Here is a 14,537-nt window from a genome sequence, read left to right on the forward strand (position 1 = left end):
ATGCACTACTTGAGGGGTTATTGGAGACTTCCACTGAGATTTCAAAGGACAGCCTAGGAAGCAGTGTGTCGCAGGGTAGGAGACCCTTCAAACAGTCTCTGAGACAAATGCAGTGGTACATGACTTTAATCCCAGCGACTCTGGAGGCTGAGGTAGGATGATAGCAAGTTCAAGGCCAGACTCAGCAACTTAGGGAGGCCCTAAGCAACTTAGTGAGATGCTGTCTAAAAAAAGGGTAGGGGGCTGGGCACAGTGGCGCACACCTGTAATCCCAGTGGCTCAGGAGGCTGAGACAGAGGCTTGAGAGTTCAAAGTCAGTCTCAGCAATGGTGAGGCACTAAGCAACTCAGTGAGACCCTGTCACTAAATGAAATACAAAATAGGGCTAGAGATGTGGCTCAGAGGGTAACTGCTCCTGAGTTCAATCCCTGCTACCAAAACAAAAAGGGAAGTGGGGAGGGGGGCTGTGGGGATATGGTTCAGTGCTAAAGTGACCCTGGATTCAATCCCCAGTACCAAAAAAACAAACAAACAAATGAAAAGGGGGGAAAAAAAAAGACAGGCTGATACCAGGAAGGTGGATTCCTTGTTAAGATAAACTGCAGGCAGCAAGCAAAACAAGTACAATATGGCTATGTGGGGTGTGGCTGCCCAAGCCCTTCAGAACTCACATACTCCACTTACATCCCAGATATAGAACATGGAAACTTAGGATCTAAAGTTTGCCCAGCTGGGTTTCCGTATTACTTTGCTCTGATCCTTCCATCCTATGTCCCTATGTCTCCCTTTTAGAATAGGAATGTTTACTCTGTACCATTGTATCTTGGGAACATATAACTTACATTTCATTTTGTTTTGTTGTTGTTTTTTGCAGATTCTCACAGTTGAGTTTGCATTAAGTCTCATAGAAGACTTTGAACTTGGACTCTTGAGCAATACTGGAACTGTTAAGATTTGGGAGATTCTTGAAGATGGACTTAATGAAGTTTGAGTTCTGACATGCGTTTTGGGACCCATACATAGAATGCTATCATTTGGATAAGGGCCCATGTGTTGAAGGTTTGGTCCCCAACTCATGGAACTATTGGGAAATGGCTGAAACTTTAAAAGATGAGTCCTAGTGTAAGAACTTGAGGTCATTGGGAGGATGTCTTAAAAGGGTATTGTGGAACCCTGGCCCTTTCCTCTCTTTCTCTCTCACATTGTGGCTGTGCGGTGAGCAGTTTGGCTACACACACACACACACACACACACTCTCCATTATATGCTACTTTCGTTATTAGCACAAAGCAACAGGGTCAATCATGAACTTCTATCCTCTAAAACTGTGAGTCAAAATAAACCTTTTCTCTTTATAAGTTTGTTTATCTTGAGTATTTATTATAGTAATAGAATGTTGACTAACACAGGGATAGTATCAATATACCCACTTCGTAGTGTTGGGTGAATATTAAATGAGCTAGTATACTTAAAGAGCTTAAAACAATATCTGCTACATAGCAAATGCACAGATACTGAAAGCTCAGCTCTTGTCCCTACTGCAATACAAGAACAAAACTAAGGTTTTGTTTTATGGTTTTGTTAGCAAAGGAGAATGAATACACAGAGGACTCCTGTCCAGAGGCTATGATTCTAATTGCCTGGGGGAACAGGGGAATTTTAAAGAGGGGATACAAAAGGCTGTACCTGTCAGGAGTTATAATTCATTTTCGACCTTGAGAGATAGCCATTTCCTACATCCCCAGGTGCCAAGTCTGGATTCCTTCATTCCTGTGGCCTGTGAGCCAAAGGACAGATAACTCAGCCTAGGACAAGAATAAGATTAATCTCAATTTCTCGATGGTAAGGGACAAGGAGAGGGAGAAGAAGGGAAAAATCATGTTAGTTTTAAATGAGTAACAGTGGCAGAGCAGCAAGGGTTAGATTGAGGGCATGCAGTGAACCCCTGTTACACTATGTGTTAACCCTTTCTGCCCTTTCTCTCTGCTCTTCCTTTTCCTTTTTTCCTACTATAGCATTCCTGTCCCCCCACCACAGTGGATGTTGAACCAGGGGCTTTACCACTGATCTACATCCCAAGTCCTTTCTATTTTTTTATTTTGAGACCGGATCTTGCTACATTGCTTAGGGTCTCACTAAATTGCTGAGCCTGGCTTTGAACTTGTGATCTTTCTGTTCTTGGCCTCCCAAGCCACTGGGACTACAGGTGTGTGCCAATGTATCCAGGCAGCATTACTTTTCCTTATTATTTCCTCACTATGCTTCTCTTGAACATGAGCCCTCCAAGAAACTGCTGACCCAAACCAGTCAGCATTTCATGCCATTATTTTAAATGACTTCAGAAAAATACAAACATAGCAAAGCATAATGGTTCACATTTTAAGGCTGATAGACCCATTTTGTCTTGAGATGTGTCCATAGAAACCCATTTTTCTGTTTTGTTGTGTATTTTTTCTTAGTTTGAAATGGCCCCCAAATCAATTAATAACAGAATGGAAGTCAGGGTATCCGGTTTAATTTTTCTCATTATATGGCTAAGTATCTTGTTTTCACTGGTTTTACCCCCAACTTCTATGGAGCTCAATTTCCTTATCAGTAAGCTATCCTTAGGGATGAACTTAAAAAATGGGAAAGATGGAATTAAAGACCTACCAGATAGGATGCTCTCTACAAAACCACAAGTTACTGGCTCAACCAATGGGGAAATTATCACACAAAGCAGATAGCTCAAGGAAGACAGAATTCAGGAATTCAGAAGTGAGCATCTCAGTGATGCCAGCCATGTAACAGAGCAATTTTCCCCCAGAAGGTGTTTAAAATTATTTCCTCCTCCTCCTCCACCAACTTCTTACCTAATCTTCTCTCACCCCACCTTTAACAACCCATTTTTATTCACAAGGTATTCTAAACTATAAAAGAGCCCTCTGTTGTACCTCCATCCCTCTGCACAAAGTAATCTGTCTATATGAAAAGAAAACGCATATGCTGGCCCCAGATATTCCCTTTGACATGAGGAGGAGGCAAAGGAGACCCAGGTGGAGGTGCTCTTAGAACAGAATGACAAAAGGGTTTACTGCCTTTTGTCCCACTGTACCTCTTGTCTTCTTACAAAAACTGCCCAGGAAAAGTCTCCTCTGCCTTCCTCAGAGCTGGCCCAATCTCTGTGGACTGAGCTTTGCTTGAACTTCTAGCAGCTGAACCTTGGACTCCATAACACTGGGCCCCAGGTTTCACTGGACTCTCTAAACTAGACACAAAGCAGGGGTCAAGTTATCAAGCTAGGCTTAGAAGTCAGATATAACAGAGCCGTCATATGGAAATTAACAAAGGGCTTTTTTAATTATTATTATTGGTTGTTCAAAACATTACAAAGCTCTTGACATATCATATTTCACACATTAGATTCAAGTGGGTTATGAACTCCCATTTTTACCCCAAATACAGATTGCAGAATCACATCAGTTACACATCCACTGTTTTACATAATGCCATATTAGTGACTGTTGTATTCTGCTACCTTTCCTATCCTCAACTATCCCCCCTCCCCTCCCCTCCCATCTTCTCTCTCTACCCCATCTACTGTAATTCATTTCTCTCCTTGTTTATTTTCCCATTCCTATCACAACCTCTTATATGTAATTTTGTATAACAATGAGGGTCTCCTTCCATTTCCATGCAATTTCCCTTTTCTCTCCCTTTCCCTCCCACCTCATGTCTCTGTTTAATGTTAATCTTATCCTCCTGCTCTTCCTCCCTGCTCTGTTCTTAGTTGCTCTCATTATATCAAAGAAGACATTTGGCATTTGTTTTTTAGGGATTGGCTAGCTTCACTTAGCATAGTCTGCTCTAGTGCCATCCATTTCCCTGCAAATTCCATGATTTTGTCATTTTTTAGTGCTGCGTAATACTCCATGGTGTATAAATGCCACATTTTTTTTATCCATTCATCTATTGAAGGGCATCTGGGTTGGTTCCACAGTCTAGCAATTGTGAATTATGCTGCTGTGAACATTGATGTGGCAGTGTCTCTGTAGTACGCTCTTTTAAGGTCTTCAGGGAATAGTCTGAAAAGGGCAATAGCTGGGTCAAATGGTGGTTCCATTCCCAGCTTTCCAAGAAATCTCCATACTGCTTTCCAAATTGGCCGCACCAATTTGCAGTCCCACCAGCAATGTACAAGAGTACCCTTTTCCCCACATCCTCGCCAGCACTTGTTGTTGTTTGACTTCAGAATGGCTGCCAATCTTACTGGAGTGAGATGGTATCTTAGGGTAGTTTTGATTTGCATTTCTCTGACTGCTAGAGATGGTGAGCATTTTTTCATGTACTTGTTGATTGATTGTATGTCCTCCTCTGAGAAGTGTCTGTTCAGGTCCTTGGCCCATTTGTTGATTGGGTTATTTGTTAACTTATTGTCTAATTTTTTGAGTTCTTTGTATACTCTGGATATTAGGGCTCTATCTGAAGTGTGAGGAGTAAAAATTTGTTCCCATGATGTAGGCTCCCTATTTACCTCTCTTATTGTTTCTCTTGCTGAGAAAAAACTTTTTAGTTTAAGTAAGTCCCATTTGTTGATTCTTGTTATTAACTCTTGTGCTATGGGTGTCCTATTAAGGAATTTGGAGCCCGACCCCACAATATGTAGATCGGAGCCAACTTTTTCTTCTATCAGATGCAGAGTCTCTGATTTGATATCAAGCTCCTTGATCCACTTTGAATTAACTTTTGTGCATGGCGAGAGGAGGGGATTCAGTTTCATTTTGTTGCATATGGATTTCCAGTTTTCCCAGCACCATTTGTTGAAGATGCTATCCTTCCTCCATTGCATGCTTTTAGCCCCTTTATCAAATATAAGATAGTTGTAACTTTGTGGATTAGTCTCTGTGTCCTCTATTCTGTACCATTGGTCCACCCGCCTGTTTTGGTACCAGTACCATGCTGTTTTTGTTACTATTGCTCTGTAATATAGTTTGAAATCCAGTATCGCTATACCGCATGATTCACACTTCCTGCTTAGAATTGCTTTTGCTATTCTGGGTCTTTTATTTTTCCATATGAATTTCATGATTGCTTTATCTATTTCTACAAGAAATACCGTTGGGATTTTGATTGGCATTGCATTAAACCTATAGAGAACTTTGGGTAATATGGCCATTTTGATGATGTTAGTTCTGCCTATCCATGAACAGGGTATATTTTTCCATCTTCTAAGATCTTCTTCTACTTCTCTCTTTAGGGTTCTGTAGTTTTCATTGTATAAATCTTTCACCTCTTTTGTTAGGTTGATTACCAAGTATTTTATTTTTTTTAAGGATATTGTGAATGGAGTGTTTTTCCTCATTTCCGTTTCAGAAGTTTTGTTGCTGATATACAGAAATGCCTTTGATTTATGCGTGTTGATTTTATATCCTGCCACTTTGCTGAATTCATTTATTAGTTCTAGTAGTTTTTTTGTAGACCCTTTTGGGTCTTCTAGGTATAGAATCATGTCATTTGCAAATAGTGATAATTAAGTTCTTCTTTTCCTATTTTTATGCCTTTAATTTCTTTCGTCTATCTAATTGCTCTGGCCAGTGTTTCGAGAACTGTATTGAATAGAAGTGGTGATAGAGGGCATCCCTGTCTTGTTCCAGATTTTAGAGGGAATGCCTTCAATTTTTCTCCATTCAGAATGATGCTAGCCTGAGGTTTAGCATAGATAGCTTTTACAATGTTGAGGTAAGTTCCTGTTATCCCTAGTTTTTCTAATGTTTTGAACATAAAGCGATGCTGTACTTTGTCGAATGCTTTTTCTGCGTCTATCAAGATGACCATATGGTTCTTATCTTTAAGTCTATTGATGTGGTGAATAACATTTATTGATTTCCATATATTGAACCATCCTTGCATCCCAGGGATGAATCCTACTTGATCATGGTGCACAATTTTTTTGATGTGTTTTTGTATCCAATTCGCCAGAATTTTATTGAGGATTTTTGCATCTAGGTTCATTAGAGATATTGGTCTATAATTTTCTTTCTTTGAGGTGTCTTTGTCTGGTTTCAGAATCAGGGTGATGTTGGCCTCATAGAATGAATTTGGAAGAGCTCCCTCTTTTTCTATTTCCTGAAATAACTTGAAAAGTATTGGTATTAATTCATCTTTAAAGGTTTTGTAAAACTCCACTCTATACCCATCCGGTCCTGGGCTTTTCTTGGTTGGTAGTCTTTTGATTGCTTCTTCTATTTCATCCATTGATATTGGTCTGTTCAAATTGTGTGTATCCTCCTGACTCAGTCTGGGCAAATCATATGACTTAAGAAATTTATCAATGTCTTCACTATCTTCTATTTTATTGGAATATAGGTTTTCAAAATAATTTCTAATTGTCTTCTGTATTTCTGTAGCATCTGTTGTGATATTGCCTTTTTCATCCCGTATGTTAGTAATTTGAGTTCTCTCTCCTCTTTGTTAGCATGGCTAAGGGTCTGTCAATCTTATTTATTTTTTCGAAGAACCAACTTTTAGTTTTGTTAATTTTTTCAATAGTTTCTTTTGTTTCAATTTCGTTGATTTCCGCTCTGATTTTAATTATTTCTTGCCTTCTGCTACATTTGCTGTTGTTTTGCTCTTCCTTTTCTAGGGCTTTGAGATGAAGTGTGAGCTCATTTATTTGTTGCTTTTTTCTTTTTTTGAGGAATGACCTCCAGGCAATGAATTTCCCTCTTAAAACTGCTTTCATTGTGTCCCATAGATTCCGATATGTTGTGTCTGTATTTTCATTTATCTCTAAGAATTTTTTGATTTCCTCCTTTATGTCTTCTGTAACCCATTGATCATTCAGTAACATATTGTTCATTTTCCATGTGATGTAGGATTTTTCCTTCCTTCTTTTATCATTGATTTCCAGTTTCATTCCATTATGATCAGAGAAAATGCATGGTATTATCTCCACCCCTTTATATTTACTGAGGGTTGCCCTATGGCATAATATATGGTCTATTTTTGAGAAGGATCCATGTGCTGCTGAGATAAAAGTATATCCACTTGATGATGGTTGATATATTCTATATATGTCAGTTAAGTCTAGGTTATTGATTGTGATATTGAGTTCTATAGTTTCTTTATTCAACTTTTGTTTGGAGGATCTGTCCAATGGTGAGAGAGGTGTGTTGAAGTCACCCATAATTATTGTGTTGTGGTCTATTTGATTCTTGAACTTGAGGAGAATTTGTTTTATGAACGTTGCAGCACCATTATTTGGTGCATAAATATTGATAATTGTTATGTCTTGTTGGTGAATGGTTCCTTTTAACAGTATATAATGTCCTTCCTTATCCCTTTTGATTAACTTAGTCTTGAAGTCGATTTTATTCGATATGAGGATGGCCACCCCTGCTTGCTTACGAGGACCGTGCGTGTGGTATATTTTTTCCCAACCTTTCACCTTCAGCCTGTGTATGTCTTTTCTAATCAGATGTGTCTCCTGGAGGCAGCATATTGTTGGATTTGTTTTTTTAATCCATGTTACCAGCCTATGTCGATTTATTGGAGAGTTTAAGCCATTAACGTTTAGAGTTACTATTGATATATGGTTTGTACTTCCAGCCATGTTTGATTATTTATCTTTTTTTTTTAATTTATTTTGTTTCTCCATGATTAGCTTTCCCCCTGCCCTCTGTCTTTACTGAGGCACTTCCCACTGATGGTTTTGGTTATTGTTTTTCATTTCTTCCTCATGTAGTGTTTTGCTCAAGATGCTTTGCAAAGCTGGTTTTCTGGCTGCAAATTCTTTTAACTTTTGTTTATCATGAAAGATTTTTATTTCGTTGTAGTACCTGAAGCTTAATTTTGCTGGATACAGAATTCTTGTTTGGCATCCATTGTCTTTCGGTGTTTGAAATACATTGTTCCAGGATCTTCTCGCTTTCAGCGTCTGTGATGAAAAATCCGTTGTTAACCTTATTGGTTTACCCCTGAATGTAATCTGCCTCCTTTCTCTTGTAGCTTTTAATATTTTCTCTTTGTTCTGTATATTGGATATCTTCATAACAATGTGTCTTGGCGTTGGTCTACTGTGATTTTGTATGCTCGGTGTCCTGTATGCATCTACAATTTGTATATCCGTTTCCTTTTTTATTTCTGGAAAGTTTTCTATAATTATTTCATTCAGCAGGTTACTCATTCCCTTGGTTTGAATCTCTGTACCTTCCTCTATCCCAATGACTCGTAAGTTTGTTTTTTTTTATGTTATCCCATATCTCTTGGATGTTTTTCTCGTGATTTTTTACCAGCCTTTCTGAGTTGGCTAGACTCTTTTCAAGATGATATATTTTGTCTTCATTATCTGACGTTCTGGCTTCTACTTGCTCCACTCTTTTAGTGATACTCTCATTTGAGTTTTTAATTTGGTTTATAGTTTCCTTCATTTCTAGAATTATTGTTTGATTTTTTTTATAATCTCTATCTCCTGATAAAGATGCTTAACTTCTTCTTTTATCTGTTTATGTAATTCAATTTCAATGTGTTCTTTCACTGTTTGAATTTGCTGTCTCATATCCTCTTTAAGGTTCCATTCCATCTGTCTAAGGTATTCCTTGAGTTCTTTATATGACCATTTTTCTGATGACTCTAGGTCCTCCTGAATATTTAGGCTGTCCTGCATTGTTTGTACTCCTTTTCTTCCTTGCTTTTTCATGCTGCTCATGTTACTTCTTGTTCTGTTTGACTGCTCAGTTACTGTTTACTCCTATAAATTTATTTGATGCTTGGGAGGAAAGGTATTAGAAGGGAAGGGAAGAAGTCACTAAAGAGAATGAGAGTAAGCAGGTGGAATTCAAGGAAGGGGGAATAAGAAAATTGAAAAGAAATGAAAAGACAAAAGAAAAAAATAGAAAATAAAAAAGAAAAAATAATTTAAAAAAATAAAAATTTAAATTTAAAAAAAATTTTTTTTAAAAAGAAATTTTAAAAACAACAAAAAAAAATGAAAATGAAAAAAAACCCAAATTAAAAAAAAAATTAATAAATGCAGTCTTAGAGTTTGATTAACTTCTCTTCCAGGAGGTGGAGCTGTGCCCACCGGGCCAAGCTTCTCCTCTCAATACGCGGGAATGAATCACTGTGCAGCAGCTCCTCCTCCCAGACTGGGCAGGTCTCCAATCCTGAGTGCCTAGGGCTTTCTCTTGTGTCAAGTGACTTCCCCACTTTTCCTCAAGCCAGGCCCCGCTCACCGGTGACGCTCACCACAATACTGGCTACACACCAGGTTTGCTGCTCCCAGGAGCCCTGTTTTCATGAACGACTGGGCACACTCTCCCTGTTTGCCTCCCTCAGACCCTAAGTTTGTAGAGCTTGGGGCTGAGAACGCTCAGCGAAATTTGCTTGCCCTCCAGTAGCCACGCCCCCGGTAGCTGGTGCAAGAGACCTCAGTTGTCAGTACTGGTGGGAGCGGTAGCCAGGAGTTCCGCGCCGCGGGTCCCGCACCACTCCTGATTCCCTCAGTCTGGCTATCGCGCTCACAGAAGAGCTGGGAGGGGCCCTTAAGGTTTCCTCGCTGTGTGGAGAGGGAAGGCTAGGGGGTTACACACCTGTCGCCGCTGGTTTCAATGAAGTTATTCTGGTGACGTCAGTTCTCTGCCATGGTGGTATCCCATGCAAATGAAGACAGTTCGTTTCCCTTTGCCAGGTGACCAATGCAACGGGTGGGTCCTGAATGGCTCTCCCAAGCCCCGTTTCAATCCTGTGGCCACTGCCTATGAAGGATCGGTTGGCATTTATCTCCGTAGGTGCAGAAGGGCCGACCAGTTGTTTCAGCGGGATTGTTTAGTGCTGAGTCACAGCAGTTTGTCTGCGAGAAGCAGGCGAACTGGAGCTTGAATTCAGCCGATCCGGGCTCGGTGTTAACAAAGGGCTTTAATCATGCTTCTTCCTCAGTAAAAGAAGAAAAACTGGGCATGGTGGTGCTTGCCTATAATCCCAGCCATTGAGGAGGCTGACACAGGAGGATCTCGAGTTCAAAGCCAGCCTCAGATATTAGTAGACCCTAAGCAACTTAGTGAGATCCTACCAGGAAGGCCTGGGAATGTGACCCAGTAGTAAGTGCCCCTGGGTTCAATCCCCAGTACCAAAAAAAAAAAAAGACTTTGATTCCCCTGGTCAAACTGGTCAGACTTCCTGCTCCATTCCTTTAAGCTTACCAAGTTATCTTTATCATCCAGGGTGTTCTGCAAGCTGGTTAACGAACCGTAGATTGCTCAGTGCTCCACCAGATGTCCACTAGAGCCAAGAAGTCTGAAAACCTTTATTTTTATCCAAACTTGTGAAACTACCATCCCTCCCCCCCCCCAAAGACTCCTCCTAAGCACTTTTCGTTTATATAACTGATAAATTTGCAGGCTTGGGTAATACGGGTTCGAGGCTATGCGCCGCCTTCTCCGTTGCTATATTTTCGATTCAAGTTTCTGTCTGGCAAGCACCGGTGCTCAGTGGTGATTGGTGTTTGCTGCACCTCGGGCACGCGAATCTGATTTTGGTGATTGGTAACCCCAGAGGAAGGAGGTGGGCTTGGCGGCAGCGGCACCGGCGGCCCACCAGGTGAATGAGCTGCGGCCCCCATCACCTCTCAGAGGTGCGCCCGGCCCCTCCCATGGACCTTCGAGAGGGAGCCCAGGCAGATATAGCCGTGACCCCGCCAAAAGCGTTCAGCTGCAGCGCAGGGAATCACCGGGACCCTTCTGGAGCACGTTCTGTGCTGCAGCATGGATGCAAGTGCAGACAGCCCCAGGCCTGCCGAGCCCACTACCCGCGCCACCGGAGCCCAACTGCCCCTGAGGAATCCGCGAAGAGAAGAACCTGCCGCGTCGACCCAAACCTGGACGCCCTTGGAAACTAGGTTGGCAGAGCTGCGTGGTCAAAGATCTCCTGGCTGCGTCTTGGATTCCAGCGGTTTCCTGGGCACCCAGCCGGACGACCTGCCCCTCATCATGCTTTGTGCTCACTCCAAAATTGGTGAAAGATCCTAAGGTCTCTTGGGAGTCTGACCAGGAACATCGACTGGGACAGATGCCTTCAGCACTTCAAGGGGGTTGAGAGGGTTCATCCTCAGGGAGCACTAGATGCTCCACATCCCAATGAACAGCCTCTTACTCATCCGACAGTTGTCTGTGGAATACCATCTGCCACCTAGGCCAGGGGAAATGCGTATCCTTGGGTCACTGTTATTTCTTCCAATGGGTTTCATTTTATCCCTGTTGGTTAATGGCCTCAAACAAGAATCAGAAGAATTTTTTTTCAATAAGAGCATTAATGTAGACAGGAAATGCTCAAGTCAGTACCAGTGGTGAGGGGACACAGACAGCAACTAAAATGTCAACTTTGAGAACTTCTTCAGTATCCTTATCATCCTAAAATATATGGCATATCAGCTACTAAAGAAAATAAAAACTAGGAGTCTTAAGCCAGAGCATGCTCAAGGAGGCAGATTGCCCACTTGGGCAGAGCTGTCTTTTCCCCATTGATGAAAAAAGGCCTATGGGCACCTAGGAACCGCTAGTAGTCTGAGACCTAAAGATATGAAGACTATGACACAAGTATGTGCAGTGCCTGATAGGTTCTCCAAAACAGGAATAGGTAGCAGCAACTCTAGGAGCATTCTCTTGGCAAGCCCAGTCCAGGGTATACAGAGGCAGAAAGTAAGAAAGGGATCCCAGTCCCGGGATGGAAGCAAGTTACCACAGTGGAACAAGGACCAGCCAGGTATAGGACAGGAAAACCAACATTGACCGGGAAAAGGGCAAAAGCCTAGAATGGTTCTCTTCAAAGATGATGTGGCCTACTGACAAAGGAGGCCAGTGATATCTGGCCTTTGAGTGGGCAGGGTGGATTTTGGAATGAGCCTGCAAGCTCAACTAGACCAAGACTTGATTACTCTAGTTTCTGAGGCTCCTGGAGGCAGAATCACCAAAGAACTGATAGGGGAATGAAACCCTGTGAATCCAGGCAAAAGCTCATTCTATGGCAAGAGAACCCATTCTGCCCTTACTCTGGGTATGTGTAAGGCTGTAGTATATTTTACATTAAATGGCACAGAACAAATTTCTAAGACCCTTGGGTTAAGTAGGTGTTAAGGCTTGTCAAATAGCAAATTTCTAATTAAGTGCCTTTTTAGTTCTGCATAGGCCTCTGAGATATGGAAAGAAGATAAATTATCCCCAGGAACTCTAAAACAATTATAATGTTAAGGAAAATAAAAAGTACAAACTCTGTACCAAAGAAGGAATTGAATAGGTAGAAAAGAAGTAAAAGATCACTGTGAGCTAGGTCTGGGGGAGGTGGGAATGGAGAATAAGGATTGTCACTAGAGGAGTTTAAATAGGCATTTTTCCAGTATCTCAAATCTTTAGCATTCACAACCTAGTCTTAATAACTGGGCTGAGCTGGGTCTGGTGGCACACACCTATAATCCTAGTGACTTGGGAGGCTGAGCAGGAGGATCACAAGTTCGAAGTCAGTCTGGGCAACTTAGTAAGAGCCTGTCTCAAATATTTAAAAAATAAAATGAAAAGTGGGGGTGTAGCTCAGAGGTAAAGCTTTCCTGGATTCAATCCCTAATACTAAAAAATAAAAATAAAAAACTTTAAAGTACTCACTTCATTAGCACATATATTGAAATTGGAATGATACAGAGAAGATTAGCATGACTCCTGCACAAGGATGACATACAAATTCATGAAGCATTCCATATTTTAAAAAGGACACTACTCAGAAGGGGCCTGCTCAGATATAGAGCCTGCTCACACAGAGGTTGTTCAGAAGGGAACAGTTCAACTGGAGCTGCCTCCTTCCATAGGACCCTCCTCTTTATTATTATTATTATTATTATTATTTGTCAATGCACCTTTATTTTATTTATTTATATGCAGTGCTGAGAATCAAATCCAGTGCCTTGCACATGCTAGGCAGGCACTCTCTACCACTGAGCCACCGCCCCAGCTCCAGATCCTCCTCTTTATAACAAGCCAATTCCCAAAAAGACTCCTCCTCAAAAAGGTAACAGAAAGTAAAAGTTCAACATGCATAATGAAATGGCACAAGCCCTTACTGAAGTTGGCTCAGTGCCTATTAAAGGTGGCCAGCTTCTAAAGGAACATAGAAGCACACAGGAACTTTTGGCACCATCACCAATGCTGCCAAAGGAAAACTTAAGAGGAGGCAAAAGACCAAACATCATTCTCTGAAGATGAAGGAAACAAAGACCCTCTTCTACAAGTGGGAGCAGATGAGGCAGAGAGGAGTGTGGCTGATGCCTGTACCAAGGCGTCTACTAGTGTTTCATTTTCTGGACAAAAGTTGAATATACCAGAGGGTGAAACTTTAGATGATAAGCATCAGACTGATTCAGCTGTGTTTTGTGATATGGAAATGGACACTGATCAGAACCCAACAGAGAATCTCCCAGGTAAAGACTCAGCAGTTGAAGAAGCAGTTTCCGAATGGCTTCTTTCCCCACCACAAGAAGAAAACAAAGCGGTTTTCTGCACCAGCTTCACCTTCTGTTACTATGACAGCAAATGAGTCCCAGGAAATTGATTAAGATGAAGGCACCCACAGTCAAGATGAAAATGACCTAAGCGACAACGTGTCAAAGGGTAGTGAGGATTCTGGACTGCATGGAACTTTACAAAAGATGCAAAGGACAGTCTTGGCAGTCAAAATGACTGAGGGAGATTTTGTTTGTATCTTCTTATGATCATTCTTTTAGAAAGGAAAAAAAAATTACAGCAAACCCCTCAATTACCACTGGTTAATGTGTACTTCCTTGAAAAAGCAGCTAAATGGCAGGAGTAATTAAACTTTGGACTAGGTTGCAGTTTTTCATTTGTAAGGGCTATAACTTTTTATGTTCATTTATAGTAGTGGAACAACCTTTTATGATTGCTTTAATTAGTGTCCAATGTTGATTTTTAAGAGGCATCCTTTTTCTTAGAACTTCATGTATAACTATTGATTGTTGTATAAATTATAGCAAATCCAAGGTAATTAGTGTAGTAAAACCTGCAGATACGTAAATCTATTTAGCTTATGTTTTCAATTGAAATGAGAAGGCCCTGATGGAATAATAGTATTCGATGGCTTTGTTACAACTTGTCAGTTTTTCTCTCTGTCTTATATATCACTTTAATTTAAAAATTGGCTTAATAACAAATTACTTGAACAATTTGAATGCTTTATATAAAGTTATCACTTTAAGAATTTTTTCAAATATTTATTTTTTAGTTGTAGTTGGACACAATACATTTATTTATTTACTTACTTAGTTAGTTACTTACCTATTTATTTTTATGTGGTGCTGAGGATCGAATCCAGGGTCTCCCACATGCTAGGTGAGCGCCCTACTGCTGAGCCACAATACTGCCCACTTTAAGATTTCTTTAGAAATGAAAAAAGACATTTAAATTGAAGAAAAATTCACCCAACAACAGATATCATATTAGTCCAGGTATTTACTTTCTGAGTTTTGATCAATATTTTTTTGTGTTAATCATCATGATTTTGGT

The 14,537-nt window shown here is 40.7% G+C and overlaps 1 non-coding gene across 1 annotated transcript; it reads left to right on the forward strand.

The window, feature by feature from the left end:
* Nucleotides 1–12,621: 12,621 nt before the first annotated feature.
* Nucleotides 12,622–12,728, forward strand: LOC124091837 (U6 spliceosomal RNA). The gene has a single exon (XR_006851447.1). It is a non-coding gene; the product is annotated as a U6 spliceosomal RNA (small nuclear RNA).
* Nucleotides 12,729–14,537: the final 1,809 nt, after the last annotated feature.

The sequence above is a fragment of the Marmota monax genome, unplaced genomic scaffold, assembly GCF_021218885.2.
Source record: "Marmota monax isolate L192 unplaced genomic scaffold, Marmota_monax_Labrador192_F-V1.1 WCK01_AAM20220418_F8-fsc00091, whole genome shotgun sequence".
NCBI classification, from domain to species: domain Eukaryota; kingdom Metazoa; phylum Chordata; class Mammalia; order Rodentia; family Sciuridae; genus Marmota; species Marmota monax.